At 41.2% G+C, this 17,160-nt stretch overlaps 1 protein-coding gene across 3 annotated transcripts in view; it reads right to left on the bottom strand.

Annotated features, from left to right (window-relative positions):
• The window catches only part of LOC131688993 (cytokine receptor-like), an 860,358-nt gene that overhangs the window by 754,041 nt on the left and 89,157 nt on the right, over positions 1 to 17,160 (bottom strand). The window lies entirely within an intron of this gene.

Raw genomic sequence — 17,160 nt, 5'->3', positions numbered from 1 at the left:
AAAATAACCTAAATACGCACTTATTTTGGGATTCGGACGATACATGGACAGCATCATTTTTCAAAATTGCTATGTCAAGAGACAAATTCAAAGCTATATACAATAACTGGAGGTTCGATGACAAATCAACTCGTAAAAGACGCTTTGCTAAATCGAAAAATAAGTTAGAGCCGATAAAAGAAATATACAACGATGTGGTGGAAAGATGTGTGAAAAACTACAACCCAAGCAAAAATCTGACTATAGATGAAAGGCTTTGTGTTTTCAGAGGTATGTATATAACATTTGAGAATACAAGTGTTCACTGTGACGCAACCAATACCCAGAATTCAAGATTGATTTCAAATTCACCATTTTATAAAAGCCATATTTATATTTTCAGGTAAAGTACCATTTCGGGTATATATGCGATCGAAGCCTGGGAAATACGGTATTAAAGTGTGGTGCTGCTCTTGCGTTCATTGCCTATACATCTGTAATCTGCAGATATATACCGGCAAGAAAGATGGTCAGCCAGAGAAAGGACAAGGAAAGAGGGTCGTGAAGGATCTTATAGAACCGTTTACTATGGCCTGGCGAGAACTAACGACTGACATTTTTTTCACTTCTTCCGAACTAAGTGAAGAGCTATGGAACAAAAAAACCATCCTCACAGGTACAGTAAGGTACAGTACGACAAAACAAACCCAATGTTCCAGCGGAGTTCAAGTCATCAAAAGGACGCGAACCAGAGTCAACGTTAGTTGGTCACGCAGGCGTGAATGCTCTAACGTCGTACATCGATGGCAAAAAGAAGAAACCAGCAATTATTCTCACATCTAACCCCCTAAAAACCAATGAACCTGGCAAAAAACCAGCAATAGTGCAGCATTATAACCGAACAAAAGGAGCTGTCAATGCAGGTGATTTCATCACCAGGAAAACAAATTGTGTACGGAAAACTCGAGTGTGGACGAAAAAAATAATTATGGAGCTAATCAGTATTGCATGTTTGAATTCAAGTTGTTTGTTTCGTTTCAAATATCCCCTTTTTGTGAAAAACAAGAAGCATTGAAGATCAGACTTTTTGAAGGAATTGTGCAAGGAGCTAATTCTAGAAAATGTTAAAATAAGAGAACAATCCAAAGATACTCGACAATCGCTGCGAGCAGTTCTACAAAGTTTCCAAAATCAGTCTTTTGGAAGTTATGCAAAGGGTATGGAATCTTGCAATTGCTGTGTCCAAATGAATAGAGGGACCGAAAAATGTGCAGTGTGTTCTTCAGCAGTATGCTTGCAGCATATCCAAAAACGCGACGAGCTATTTTGTAAGAAATGTTTTGATGCGAACGAATTCTTTTACAACACATATGGAAATAAACGGGCTCGTTGCCAAAAGTGCAAGAGAGACAATAAAACGAACGTAAAATGCGCGAAGTGCAAGTTTTACATATGTACTGACTGCAGAAAAATACGTTCACACAAAATATGTGTCAAGTGTGAAGTTTAATTAGAATATAAGAAAAAAAGAATAAAAGTTGTTTCACAATCCCAACATCCTCATTTGTTTTACAATACATCCAAAATAAACCCCTGTACATCATAGTATATAAATGAAACGATTCCGATATTGCAAGGATGCAGAGAGTAAAATGATTAACCAATACTACGGTTTGGTCAATGTTTAGAGATCATTCAATAACACTTAGAACTGATTTCAACATGGTCAATTGGTACTTGGTAAAACCTCTTAAAATGGCATTTTCATAAGAGCTTGTCCATGTACAACATGAAGGGTAAAACTGATACAAGAAGTATGCATTAAGGTTCAATTGAGAGAACCTCGGAAAACGGCCATTTTTAAAAACGAAAAAGCAGTTTTTCCGCACTAACAAAAAAGTCATGAAAATCAATCAGTAGTAAAAAATCATTTATGAACATATCGTGGCAAAAAGTTATATACCCGTATTGCTAGGATTCAGAGGATTCAGTAATCTACTAGTTCTCCCAAGGACATCCGGTACTGACCCCAGGATGGCAGGTTTTTCCAAAATTATTTACAATGACTAAATCTGAGTTGGTCTTTGAAAATCATGAAGTTTGATACCCATATTGGCAGTATTCGCATGGTTTTGTGTTTGGCCACCACTAGGGTTCCCCCGGGGATATCCAGAACTGAACCCAGGATGGCAGGTTTTTCCAAAATTACTAATAATTATCATTTCTGTGTTTGTCTTTGAAAATCATGAAGTTTCATACCCATATTGGCAGTATTCGCATGGTTTTGAGTTTGGCCACCACTAGGGTTCCCCCGGGGATATCCGGAACTGACCCCAGGATGGCAGGTTTTTTCAAAATTGCTAATAATTACCATTTCTGTGTTTGTCTTTGAAAATCATGAAGTTTGATACCCATATTGGCAGTATTCGCATGGTTTTGTGTTTGGCCACCACTAGGGTTCCCCCGGGGATATCCGGAACTGACCCCAGGATGGCAGGTTTTTCCAAAATTACTAATAATTACCATTTCTGTGTTTGTCTTTGAAAATCATGAAGTTTGATATCCATATTGGCAGTATTCGCATGGTTTTGTGTTTGGCCACCACTAGGGTTCCCCCGGGGATATCCGGAACTGACCCCAGGATGGCAGGTTTTTCCAAAATTACTAATAATTACCATTTCTGTGTTTGTCTTTGAAAATCATGAAGTTTGATACCCATATTGGCAGTATTCGCATGGTTTTGTGTTTGGCCACCACTAGGGTTCCCCCGGGGATATCCGGAACTGACCCCAGGATGGCAGGTTTTTCCAAAATTACTAATAATTACCATTTCTGTGTTTGTCTTTGAAAATCATGAAGTTTGATACCCATATTGGCAGTATTCGCATGGTTTTGTGTTTGGCCACCACTAGGGTTCCCCCGGGGATATCCGGAACTGAACCCAGGATGGCAGGTTTTTCCAAAATTGCTAATAATTACCATTTCTGTGTTTGTCTTTGAAAATCATGAAGTTTGATACCCATATTGGCAGTATTCGCATGGTTTTGTGTTTGGCCACCACTAGGGTTCCCCCGGGGATATCCAGAACTGACCCCAGGATGGCAGGTTTTTCCAAAATTACTAATAATTACCATTTCTGTGTTTGTCTTTGAAAATCATGAAGTTTGATACCCATATTGGCAGTATTCGCATGGTTTTGTGTTTGGCCACCACTAGGGTTCCCCCGGGGATATCCGGAACTGAACCCAGGATGGCAGGTTTTTCCAAAATTGCTAATAATTACCATTTCTGTGTTTGTCTTTGAAAATCATGAAGTTTGATACCCATATTGGCTGTATTCGCATGGTTTTGTATTTGGCCACCACTAGGGTTCCCCCGGGGATATCCGGAACTGAACCCAGGATGGCAGGTTTTTCCAAAATTACTAACAATGACCATTCCTGAGTTTGTCTTTGAAAATCATGAAGTTTGATACTCATATTGGAAGTATTCGTATGATTTTCTGTTTGACCACTTTCGAACCGGTTCCAGCAGGAACCCTCTTCAGGAACTCACCTGGATATTAATATTTATGCATTTTTTTGGTCAAATTTTAATGCTATATGATGTCTATAATCAGGGCTACACGAATAACATTAATTGCAACCAAATTGATAACGTTTAACTGGGTATACGGTGGGTTAAAAGGAAGTTGGTATCATTTTTACCCGATCTGACCCCGTGACCCACCGGAATAACTCCGGGCATGTAGACATTTCCGGCAACTTTAATAAACAGATCAAAACTAGAAACTCGTACGAGTCCAATAAAATCCAAAGTAAGTCGATACAGCTAAAAACGAATGCATGGCACTAGTTTGATTTTTTTTCTTTCACTCAGGCCGACACGGGTTAATATGAGAGGGGGGGGGGGGCTGAGAACTCAAAAAAAACCGATTTAATCCACCTAGCAGTGAGATGAAACATTTCTTACACATATCACTGTTGGATCATTCATTAGTTTACAGAACTCATGCGAAGTAGTAAATCAAAATTATACAATACACGAATCAAATTATATTAGCTTAATTAATGAAAATTTAGACTATATTTAGAAATAAGTATAAAATTAATAGAATGAATTGACTCAAACTAACAAATTGAATGAAATAAATAAATGGAATGACTGAACCTGAAATGAATAAAATTAAAGATATGAACAAAATGAATTAAATGAATCAAATGAATCAATTTAATTTAAGGGTTCAAATTAATAAAATGAATGGAATGAACAAAGACAATAAAATGAATAAAAAATAAATTAAATGAATAAATGAAACAAACGAACCAAATAAACAAAATGAAGTGAATTGACAAAATGAATAAAAAAGAAGAAAATGTATTGATTGAAATGATGAATTAATCGATGTTGTAAGGTTATACATTAATAAAAAAATAAATTGCGTCAAAAGAATTATTTGGATGAAATGAACAAAACTGAAAAAATAGTCAGGTTAATAAAATGTTCTTCATTTTAAACAAAATGTATGAACTGGGAAAATGAATAGAATGCATTGAATGAAAACAGTGAATAAAATAAGTGAAATGAATGATATGACTAAAATGCACGAAATGAATAAACTGATCAGAGTGAATCCAAATGATGAAACGAATAAAGTATATTAAATGAACGCAGATGAACAAAATTTCTAGGGCTTCTATCCTTTTTTTGTTTTAGTCTTTTCGTTTTCACGTTTCTTTACTTGACGGCGTCGTGATTATTTAGTTTTTCAACATTATTGATAGACCTTAATTAGTTATCAGAAACCTGGAACGTTCAATTTGCTTTGGAAATCAAAGTTAACTTTTTGGTCATATATTCCCGAAAAATATTGTGCAGAATAGAATTTGCTGGTCCAGTAATTTAACGCGCAATTGAATATAGTAAAGTGAGACAAGGTCACATGACACATTCTTTCGTGACGTTTACAACGATTTGACGAATCTTCATTCGACAAATATGTCATAACTTTATCAAATGAACGCCTACATCAAAACTTATTACAGATTCGGAAAGTAGACAAAATCTCACGAAAGCCCTTTGAACATAGAGCAAAAGATGGAGAATGCGATTCATAAAAGAGACAAGTAGATATTTCAAAGTTTTCATTTGAACTCAAATAAATAGTGTGAAGTGTCTAGGCTATGCCGATAGCGTAAAAGGCGTGCATTCAGTTGATTATAATGCAGTCTCTTTCCAGTCATCCTTATAGTTTGCGTATTGTTTCGTTCGGAATTCTCGTTCAGGAAATATGGATAAATAAGCCCTGGACAATCCATTACTGTGAAAAAGAAATGGTTCAAACTGTCCGGATGGCAAAAATGTAGTCAGATCAACTATTTGTCCAATGCATAAACTCTGATTGTAATCCTCGTTAATTTACTTGTACAATATGGAAAACTCGAACGAAACGTGTGCTGAATTATCCAATGCCTCACTACTAATTGTGACTTCCATTGAAACTTCAATTGAAGTGTACTCAGTATAGAGCAGATATGGACGACGATAAGTTAGAAGACACCTTGTACTTGCATCCCCCATTGAGAGTGGGGACTTTGGGAGACTTCTTTTCCCGGATCTAATTCGTGGATATTTTTGGGCTTTGGTCCGTTATTTTTCATGAAAGTTCATACGAATATAATGTATGTGCATTTTCAATAATAACATCACAAAAAGGTGTTCTTAGTTTTCACTTGACATATTTGAGCATATGTTTTATTCAAAATTCAATAGAGATACGAAGAGTTGAAATATCGCACGTGGAATGTCCCACCTCCCATTCAAGTCACATATTTTTCTGAGATAACCATGAATTTCCTTTATTATAGTGTTTATACAAGCTTTGAACAGAACTGTATTAAATTTGAGTTGATGTAGTTTTCGATGGTCACCTGTCTACCCATAGTGCAACGTTTCGAAATACCAATATCACCTTGAAAATAGTTATAGTTTTCCCATAAGGCAAATATTTTGCAAATTTTCTCGGACTACAAATATTTTATTTGACATGTAGGATGTATTATTAAACTTGTTTCCGCGAGTCTTTTTTACACTAAAATGCAAAGAAAATAATAGGGTAACAGACAAAAAATAGTTTTGTTTTCTCAAACCTTCACAATTACATCGCACACATGAAATCAGCTTGAATATTAATAAAGATTAGCAGAGAATCTTATCACACAACTTAGAAATGGATAGAGAAATAGCAAGGTAGATGTGAGTCGTGAAAGTTGTCACCAACATGAAGAAAGAGAGAGAGAGAGAGAGAGAGAGAGAGAGAGAGAGAGAGAGAGAGAGAGAGAGAGAGAGGGGGAGAGAAAGAGAGAGTGAGACAGAGATGGGGAGGGTATGTGAGGCCATGCCAGACCTTATTTTTATAGGTATATTATGCGATATATTGATTCCTTACATCCTTATTATAAATAATGTAAGTAGTAATTTTTGCGCCATAACCAATATAATCTAAATTTTGCAAAGAGCTAAATTTTTGCTAGAGTTTTGGGATTCAAAAATACAGTTTCTTTCGGTGATGCCACGAGTATAATTGTATGAGAAGTCTTATCTCATTACTAGGTGAATTACTTGATGAACTGTATAATTATATACCATCCAATATTTACTTCACGATTGAACGCAACGCCTAATCCAAGGGATAAATACATGAACTCTAGAAAAAAAATCACTATGAACGCATTATTTTGTTTTTGAAGTGAACTTACATATTGCTTTTTGAGAAATAGTTCAATTATTATATAGGTAATTCACAAAACGCTTTCATAATCGAATTCCTTGAATCACGTAGATGTGTTTTCATACCCCGATGTTCAAAATCGGTTTAGTTTTACCCCTAAAACACCAGTAAAGAAATACTCTGTACGTAACGATCTCGTTTTCAGTTGGTGAAAATTGATAAGCGAGGAATAAAAACACAAAATGTTTAATATCTCCGCCGTTTGGGAACAGATTTTGACAATCTATAGCTTGTTGGAAAGGTATTTTCATAAGCTTTTCGTTTCTGTTTAGTTTGTGCGATATAATTGCCTTGTTCGAAAGTTATTCGCTTCAAGCCAGCCCTGTTTTGACAAAACTACCCATATCTCAGAAAGTAAACAACATATCGAAAAACAAAAATAATAGTGTCAAATGGGAGCGTTAGGCCTTTCTTTTGAAACTAGTTTCATTAAGATCGGTTCAGCCATTGCTGAGATAATTACATGACATTTTGTACATACATACATACACACATACACACACATACAGACATTGTCTCAATTTGTCGAGCTGAGTCGATTGGTATATGAAACTCGGCCCTCCGGGCCTCGGAAAAAGTTTTCAAAGTTTGAGCGAATCCTATACATTTCTTTTGTAAGAAATGTAATAAAAAAATGTGATGCCCTAGTATCCAAATGCTCAGTAATGTCTCTCACAAACAGAAAAAAACCCAATCTTGTGGTGCTATACTGTCTCGGGGAAATCACTTGAAAGAGTGTCAGTTGTCAGGAACCTTGGTGTACAGTTGTGCCCACCCCCGAAGAGGACCACTCGTCAGGTTAGAATTGCCCAGCATGAAACCCAACCTCAGGGCAGGTTATAGAAATTGATACCGAAATGGCGCAAAGGAACGGTAGATAAACACAAAATGTGAAAAGATGCACTCCGTTTCGCGTATAGATGGAGCCACTACTATGTTTAGCAAAGACGCAAGAGAAATGATCGTTATACCAACTCGAAAGCTCATGCACTAAAAAACGATCAGTTATTATCACAGGCAGAACTCAGTCGAACACTCTTCCCCTCTCGCTTTGTAAGTAGTAGTGGGGACTAATTCCCGATAGCCCATCGGAGTAAAACAAACACAAAGAAAATTCAAATCTACGGAAACGACGCGAAACGTGAGAAAACTTCTCGGACCAAATTCACTACACGGGAACGCTAATCAACATAAAAATACAAACATTTCAGGTAACAGTAACAGGAAAACATTTTATTGGACGGATTAAAAGACGGTATTTATTCTTAACCTAGGTTTTATATATTCATTCAGCTTTACATTTTTCGTGTTTCTTCACTTTCTTTCTAGCTTTCCCCTTTTCTGTCTACCTATGTGCGGTCAAAATTTCCTGCTAGCGGATAAAGCTGCGCTGAGCAGTACAAATGCGCGCTCGGCTTTAGCTTTCGAGTGGCAAAGAAAGCTTTCGAAGGTTTGAGTGTTGTGTGTGTGTATGGATCTACGTGCACGGATCAATGATCTATTTTTAACTTACATGCGTTATTTCAGGAACAGCGTCGATCTAGCAGAGCTGCATCTCAGCTGGGTGCCGACTGGTATTGCGGCTTCGGCACCGACTTCCTAGTACCATTATCTGTCAGAATCACTTCTGGTATATTCTTGACGAAATCAGCAAGCAAATTCGCTTTTGCTTCTCGAAATGGCTGTATCACGACGAATTTGCTAAAACATCGGTTTCGCTTTTAACGTAACGGTAGATTACGTTGTACGTTATTCGGTATTCGACGAACTTCGCTGGGTTTGCATTAATTTGTTCTACCACTTCTTCGTACTCGCCATCCCCGGACGTTAGATCGATGAGATTGATAGACCTTGAAAGGCAATCAGCGGTAATGTTGCAAGCTCCTTTCCTATACTCCAGCTGTATGCCGTATGACTGTATTTTTACCGCCCATCAGAGTTTTGATTTTCCGGAGTCAACTCCGAAAGCAAACAGCCACAAGAGGCTTCGTGCGTCCGAAGTGCGACCCCTCTACATAATGTCGGAAGTTCTCTATCGCGAGCAGCACTCCGAGGCATTCGTTCTCGACACTTGAATACGCTTGTTGCGTTCTACTGATCTTTTTGCTGAAATATGCAATCACCCGTGTTTCCCCGTCGATGCTCTGGACTAATGCTGCTCCAACGGCTGTGTCGGACGCATCTGATTCGATGGTGAAAGGCTGATTGAATTCCGGATTTGCCAGTATCGGTGCCAACGTTAGAACTGACTTGAGCTCTGTAAATGCCAGTTCCGCTTCTTCGGTCAACTCGAGTTTCTTTTTGGACTTTTTCAGCAGGTCGGTTATCCGCACGATAATCCGACTATAGTTTTTAATAAACCGCTGATAAAATCCGGCTAATTCCAGCAGTCGTCTTACATCCTTGACGTTCTTCGGTCTCGCATAGTCCAAAATCGGTGCGATTCTGGAACTATCGATTGCTACACCCAGGGATGCCAAAGGTACCGGTAAACTACATTTTTCGATATATTTACATTTGCACAAGCCGTACAGCCCGCTACAGCGACGCATCGCATACATTTTTGTTTTGCTGCTGTACTCCGACTACTCGGTGAGAGTGTGGCGTAGTAATGTTTGTTCTCTCGCTTTGTACACTTTTCTCTGCGTAGTCAAAGGAAGAGGCCCGCACACGAAAGCGTTGATGCCGGTCGTGGCGTAAACGAACAGCATTCATTGACGTCGTTTGTGATTGAAAATATTGATTAGATTAAGAATATTAAAAGTGTAAAATAAGGAAAGAGAAGCTGTACCGCTCGTGTCTGGTGGCTGTAGTGGGGGCAGTATTTTTTTGTCATGTTACTGCTTTACTTACAGACTGCCGCACAGCGCTGGGCGTCCTGCACTAGCGAAAGACAGCAGCGTCGAAAGAGAAATGAGAATGTAGGCAGAAAAATTACAGCTGCAGAAAAGGTAGGTATTTTGCATCCTTGGCTACACCTCTTTCCGTTAGCAAATATCCGAGATATTTAATTTGCTTTCTGCAAAATTTTGACTTGCCTAAAGAAACAGTCAAATTTGCGTTTCGTAGTCTCTCGGCTACAATTCGTAAGAGACGGAAATGTTCGCTCAACGTCTTGGTTGCAATAACGATATCGTCCAAGTAAACAAATACCGCTGGCAATGGACAAACCTTGAACCGGAAAAGGCCCTTCGAGGTCCTGAAAGCGGTCAAATACTTGCATTCTTCCTTCAGCGGATTGGGTATTGGTCCTTCACCGTCATCGCATTCAGCCTTCTTGAAACTCATATTTTCCCGTTTGATTTCCTCACGGGCACCAGCGGGCTTGTCCATTCCCTGTAGCACTCCTCTATCACATCCATTTTCCGAAATCGCTCAATCTCAGCATCTATTTCCTTCTGTATGCTAGGAGAGCAGCGATACGTTGACTGGTTCCGAGGTTTTGCCCCCTCCATCAAAACGATTTCGTGCTCAATCATCTTGGTTCGACCGAGTTTTTCGCTAGATGTGAATGCAAAGTCCTTCACAACTTCCACCAATTCTCGACGTTCGTTAGGTGTCAATTCGTGCTCCACCTCGATCGAATTCTCAGTGGGGACCTGTGCGCTATAGAAATTGATCCCGAAATGGCGCAAAGGAACGGTAGGTAAACACAAAATGTGAAAAGATGCACTCCGTTTCGCGTATAGATGGAGCCACTACTATGTTTAGCAAAGACGCAAGAGAAATGATCGTTATACCAACTCGAAAGCTCATGCACTAAAAAACGATCAGTTATCATCACAGGCAGAACTCAGTCGAACACTCTTCCCCTCTCGCTTTGTAAGTAGTAGTGGGGACATCGGAGTAAAACAAACACAAAGAAAATTCAAATCTACGGAAACGACGCGAAACGTGCGAAATCTTCTCGGACCAAATTCACTACACGGGAACGCTAATCAACATAAAAATACAAACATTTCAAATAACACTAACTAACAGGAAGACATTTTATTGGACAGATTAAAAGACGGCATTTATTCTTAACCTAGGTTTCATATATTCATTCAGCTTTACATTTTTCGTGTTCCTTCCCTTTCTTTCTAGCTTTCGCTTTCGAAGGTTTGAGTGTTGTGTGATGGATCTAAGTGCACGGATCAATGATCTATTTTTAACTTACATGCGTTATTTCAGGAACAGCGTCGATCTAGCAGAGCTGCATCTCAGCTGGGTGCCGACTGGTATTGCGGCTTCGGCACCGACTTCCTATCGCAAAACAATTCAGCGATGGTGACGAACGGCGTCTACAATGGCGTCGCAAAGATGACGCTATTTAGGCCTTTGCCTACCTGGCGTTGAATTCGGCCGACTTTTCAATGATGAAGATGGCCATCGCTCTAACGAAGCGCGTTGATGATGTTGCTGTTTCCTTCCTTTGAATTCCAAATTGTCGTTTAGAGATCATTATTCTCACATCATTGCAATAGCTAACCTCGGTTTTATAATAAGAATAGCCAAAGAGTTTACTGACCCATACTGCCTGAGATCACTGTATTTCTCTTTTGTTCGCTTGTAATCCGTCAGGGTAACAATTTAGCACTGGGTGGAAATATACCCTTTTTTGCGTATGCACTCCGTAGTGTGTATTTGTTTACTTAATGTTATGCTCACCGCTGTTCGATACCGCTCACATTTAGTTTGTAAATTTTTGCGCTTGTGGACGGTTTTGTGCGTACAGATAGGTGTAGAAAATTTTGTTTTATGCTGGTTATGCTGCTCATCGTTGACAGCTATGCGACAAGGCGGTTGGCGGTTTGTTATGGTCAAGTGCGGAAAGCAGCCATCGTAAAAAGAGAGATAGTGACGGACCAACGCATCGAACAGACGCCGATTTTTTTTTGTTTTTCCGGGACAGTTTCCGCCACAATAACCAGTGCGGTGAAGTGCGCGTGTGCGACGGTGACAATCCCGTTCGAAAAGTGCCGATCCGTGGTTCGGGTACTCAAGTGTTTTGGTGTCGGGTCGCCGGAAAAGGAAGCTAAGTATAAAGGACCCAGAAGACGCCTTTCCGCTCTCGCTGTGAAGGATCAGCCGAACGAGCCTAGCTCTCCTTCACAGCTAAACGTCAAGGAGAGCGAAGCAGGGTGGCCAAAGGTGCTCCCTGGGAAGTACACTGCGGTGGCTTCTGAGATCTCTCGCGGGGAGCGAGTAGATCCGGCGATAATTCGTCATCGTCGCTAAGGAGGTTCCAACAAAGGAGCCAAGCTCACCTCCCTAGCTAAAAGTCAAGGACCGCTGCCGGAGCAGCCAACGACACCAGCAGGAGAACGCGGCCGGTCGGAAGAAACCGCCCGCCTTCCCGCCATCGTCAGAAGCAGTTGATCAACTTCATCGACAAAGTGCAGCAAAGAGGAGATTTGGTGGCATAAATGTCGGTAAATCTATTAGTATATTTGTATGTTTACCTTTTTTTTGTTGTGAAACGAAAATCCGAAATTCTGTAGAAGCACCTAGCCCGCCCTGAAAAGAAGGGTACGCCGGGCAAACAAGAACCCGAGTAGTGGAAAACCCCTACTTACATTTGGCGCACAGCGCAAAAAACATTGAAAAAAATATTTTCCTATTTTGGAAAATATTTTTTTCTTCCGGAGTGTGGGGTGCTTCTACTAAATCAAGGATTTTCGTAGAACCGTGGTGAGGTTTCTTACGCAATATTGTTCCGCAGTCGTATTATTTATTTACATTTTTGGTATTGTTTTTTGATTTTTGCATTTTCCTTTCTTGTCCGAATTTGTAGATTGCGTTGTTTGTGTTTGGTCTGCAGGACGGGTTGTTTGAAGGTTGTTGTTATTATTCGGTTGTGGTGGCCAATCGCCTTGAATTCTCAATCCGGTTTGAGACATTTTTGGAACAGCTTGATTTCCTGAAATTTTAAGGGAATCGTTAGTGGGCGAAAAATCGGAAATAATACCGTGTCAGTACTTACATGCTTTGTGTCTTGGTGATTTCTTCCAATATAGCGCGAGTTATGATGGCGTTGGAGAAATTCAACAAAGCGTCGATCATTTGCATTTCGATGAGCTGGACTTTGAGTTGCTATCTCGAAGCATTTTTATCTCTCCTGATTCAGATCTTTCGGGTGTCCAGCGGCAGCGGCGCCTTCGGTGAATTTTGTCGAATGAGCAGTCGTGGCGGGGAGAATTAGTTCGTAATTTCCGGGGTGACGTGGGTGGAGAAAAGGAGATCTGCCTTGGTAAATTACTAACAATCAAGAAAGATCTCCAGTACCGGTGCCCAAATAAGGAGATTTACCGAACACGGTTGCTTCATTTGGGGTCTAGGCTCCAGGTTATCCGAAATTAAGCGGCAGGGCAGGTCAACCAGGAAATTTCGGGGTTGCTGGAGGAAGTTCTAGCAGTTTATGCCAGTCATTTCAGTGACGAACAGGCAGTACTTCCTCCCGACAACCAAGAAGGGGAGAATGGAGAAATTTTGGGATATTTGCTGAGTACAGACGTACCTGCAATTCCACAGGGATCCAATCCTTCCGATAACCAAGGATCTCTTTCTAAACAGCTCGTAGGAGACGACCTGTTGCGTGTCTTGTGCGAGATGAGGGACGCGATTCGACAATTACGACAGCAATGCGACGATAATAGAGCCCTAGCGTCTCAGGGGTCTGATGCTTTTTCAAAAGCTACTGAAACGCTAATGGGTGGGATTGCTTCACTGACAACAATTTCGTTAGTTTTGAGAAAGACGGTTCAAGCAGTTGTCTCACTTCTTGAATCCGTCAGTGAACTTCGGGCACTAGTACATCAGAAGGAAAGTGCTTCCGAGAAGGATCTGCAGACCGATCTGGAAGATTTGCGTTTGATGGACGTATCCGATTCACTTGATGCACCAGAGATTCCTCGCAATACACTGGCGCCCAATCCCGATCAATTTGTGTTGTCAACAAAATCTATGTCCATCATTTCCAATCGAGAAACCGAAACAAAATACCGGATTTACAGCCCCGTACCAAACTCAGAACCAGCCTTACGTTCCTGAATGGTCCGAACAGCGGACGGGACCATCCTATCCGAACTTTTCGATATCTGCCAACGCGGGAAACGGATGGATGGCAGCCCCAAGGAATTACTCGCGAAATCCGCAACGCGTCGCTGATTGGAAGATTCAGAACTATGCTGGAACTGATGAAGGAACAAGACTAAATGATTTTTTGGACACCGTAGCGAGTCGTAACTGCGTGTGAACAAATGTGCGAAGATGAACTTTTCAATTCTGCGATGCATTTGTTCACTGGCAATGCTTTGACCTGGTATCAGGCTATGCGTGCGCAAAACCGGTTGTTTAACTGGAACCATCTTGTATGCGAGCTCAAGGTAAATTTTGTACTTCCTGAGCTTGATGCTACGCTCAAGATGAAGGCTCTCCAGCGCCGGCAGATGCGCAACGAATCATTCAAGGAATATTTCTTGGAAATGGAGAAAATATTTCGTGCGATGATGGTTCCAATGGCACCGAGCAAAAAACTCGACGTGCTCAAGCGGAACCTGAAAGCCGACTATAAACAAATGTTGATTCTCAGGCCAGTGAACACGCTTTCGGAATTAATGAGCCTTGGTAAATCCATCGACGCCTCCAAAAGGCCGATTTATCAGAAAGTTTTCGGTTCTTCTTAGGAAGTTGCTGCTTATTCTGATAATCACCACAAACCAAACAAAAACAAAATAAACAAAACCAAAATGTAGGTGGACAGAATAATGGCAACGCAAAATCCAAAAAGTTTTGGAACAAGAATGCCAAACCGGCAGATCTTGATTCAAGCAAGCCTCCTGACAACAAGAAAAGGAAACAGCAAGAAAATAGGACGGCAAGAATCTCGAGGGAAACAATCCAAAACCGATCGAACCATCGCAGAAACCTATGTGTCTGGAGTATTTGATGGAAAAGCGTCGTCCTCCCATGCTCGGCGTCTACTACAATTCTGGAGACAAAGGACATGAATATGAGGAATGCCGGAAACCAAAGCGGGTTCACTGCATCGTGTGTGGGTTTAAAGGTTTTGATGTTTCTCGTTGCCCTTACTGCCTAAAAAACGGGATCAGAACCAACTGAAGTCGCAGTTGGCAGTAAAGCAGCACTCCAAAGAACAACTAATAATTCATCCACAGATTTACGACAGTTTTGGACCGACTCGTGATGAGGATTATGATAATTCGTTGTCTGTCGAAACCATCGTCTTTGACGACCCGTTCGATAACCATCCGTTTGCAATTGTCGCAGTGTACGGCAAATCCTTCAAAGCCCTGCTCGACAGTGGTAGTAACGCCACGATTTTGACTAAAAAGCTATACCGATAGTTTTCGAAAAGTCCCTTGAAAAGTTTGGAACGACCATTCGAACTACGTTTCGCAAATGGTCAATCCATACCAATCATTGGACAAGCGTATCTCCCGTATACTTTTCAAAATTTGACAAAGGTCCTCTGCACTCTTGTAGTAGAGCATCTGACCGTCAACTCCATTCTAGGTATGGACGTTTGGCGCGCCTTTGGGATTGCTCCTGAGATACAAAACTGTGCTCTGTTGAACTCAGGTCAGTAATCGGAAGACGACGAAGAAAATGAAGTACCGCGTGAGTCGATACTCACTTTGGAACAATTAGCGCGCGTAGAAGAAGTAAAGAAGTGTTTCCAGGCAGTAGAGCCCGGAAAACTAAGCCCAACCTCATTCACAGAGAACAGGGTTGTCATCAAAGCTGAATTCCAAGGTGCGGCACCCATTTGCCGATATCCTTATCACATGAGCCCAAAGAAACTGTCAAAGGTCTGGGAAGAAGTTGACCGTTGGCAGTCTATGGGAATTATCGAGGAGTCCGATTCGGGTTGGTCGCTTAATATTGTGGCGGCCACGAAACCAGACGACTCAATTTGCCTCTGCTTAGACGCTAGGCCTCTCAATGAGCGTACTGTACGGGATGCATACCACCTGCCCCACCCTGGGCGAATATTGGGCGGCTTACCCAAGTCGAAGTACCTGTCTACCATAGACTTGAAGGAGGCCTTTCTCCAGGTACCCCTGGCCAAGGATAGTCGCAAATATACCGCTTTCAGTGTTCCCGGCATGGGTATGTTCCAATTTTCTCGTCTACCATTTGCTCTCGTCAACAGCTCCGCTACTCTGGTGCGATTGATGGACCAGGTTCTAGGACGAGGTAAATTGGAACCTTACGTTTTCGTCTACTTGGATGACATAATCGTTGTAAGCGCAACGTTCGAGCATCACATACATTTGCTCAAAGCAGTGGCCGATTGTCTAGCAAGAGCCAACCTAACCATCAATTTGGAAAAATCCCGTTTTGGAGTCCCCGAACTTAAGTTTCTTGGTTATTTGTTAAATCAGGACGGACTCAAGGTCAACCCTGACAAAATTCAACCGATTCTCGACTACGAGATATCAGTTACCGTGACGAAACTTCGTCGTTTCCTCGGTATGTGCGGTTATTACCGCCGCTTCATTAGTCGGTTCAGTGAGGTCACTGCACCCTTGAGCGATCTGCTCAAAACGAAAACCAAGAGCTTAGTTTGGAACTCCGAGGCAGAACTCGCATTCCTTAAAGGAACTTCTAGTCACTCCTCCAGTTTTAGTCCCACCAGATTTCTCCAAAGAGTTCATCCTTCAAACAGACGCTAGTCACGTAGCAGCCGCTGCTGTTCTGGTGCAGGAGTATCCCGAGGGTGAGAAAGTAGTTGCTTACTTTTCGCACAAACTGACCACTCCCCAAAGGAACTATCATGCAACTGAGAAGGAAGGTCTGGCGGTGATAATGGCGGTTGCACAATTCCGAGGTTACTTGGAAGGTTATCATTTTCGACTGGTTACTGATTCGTCAGCGATTACATGGATATTGAAGACTAAATGGAAAACCAGTTAACGTTTGAGTCGTTGGAGTTTAGAATTGCAACTCTACGACATGTCTATTGAGCACCGGAAAGGCAAGGACAATGTCCTTCCAGATGCGTTATCCCGGGCCGTAGCAGCCGTTTCAGCTTTGTCCACCTCAGAATGGTACTGTTCCATGAAGTGCAAAGTTATCCAAAATCCTGACGACTATGCCAACTTCAAAGTAGAAAATGATCAACTTTTCAAGTATGTAAGCTCAAAAGTTGTTCCGCGCGACTCGCGGTTCGGTTGGAAACTCGTCCCAGCCCCCGAGTTCCATCAAAATTTGATCCAACGTTCCCACGAAAATTTGTTTCACGTGGGATACGATAAAACGATCCACGAAGTGCAGTTGCAATATTAATGGCCTCGTATGGGATCGGAAATACGAAAATTTATTTGAGAATGTGGGACGTGCAAGGAAATCAAAGCTCCTTTCGTCCCAGTCCAGCCCGAAATGGG

Source organism: Topomyia yanbarensis, chromosome 3 (genome assembly GCF_030247195.1).
Source record: "Topomyia yanbarensis strain Yona2022 chromosome 3, ASM3024719v1, whole genome shotgun sequence".
Classification (NCBI taxonomy): domain Eukaryota; kingdom Metazoa; phylum Arthropoda; class Insecta; order Diptera; family Culicidae; genus Topomyia; species Topomyia yanbarensis.
The sequence above is the reverse complement of the archived record's forward strand: the minus strand, read 5'-3'. Positions and strand labels throughout refer to the sequence as shown.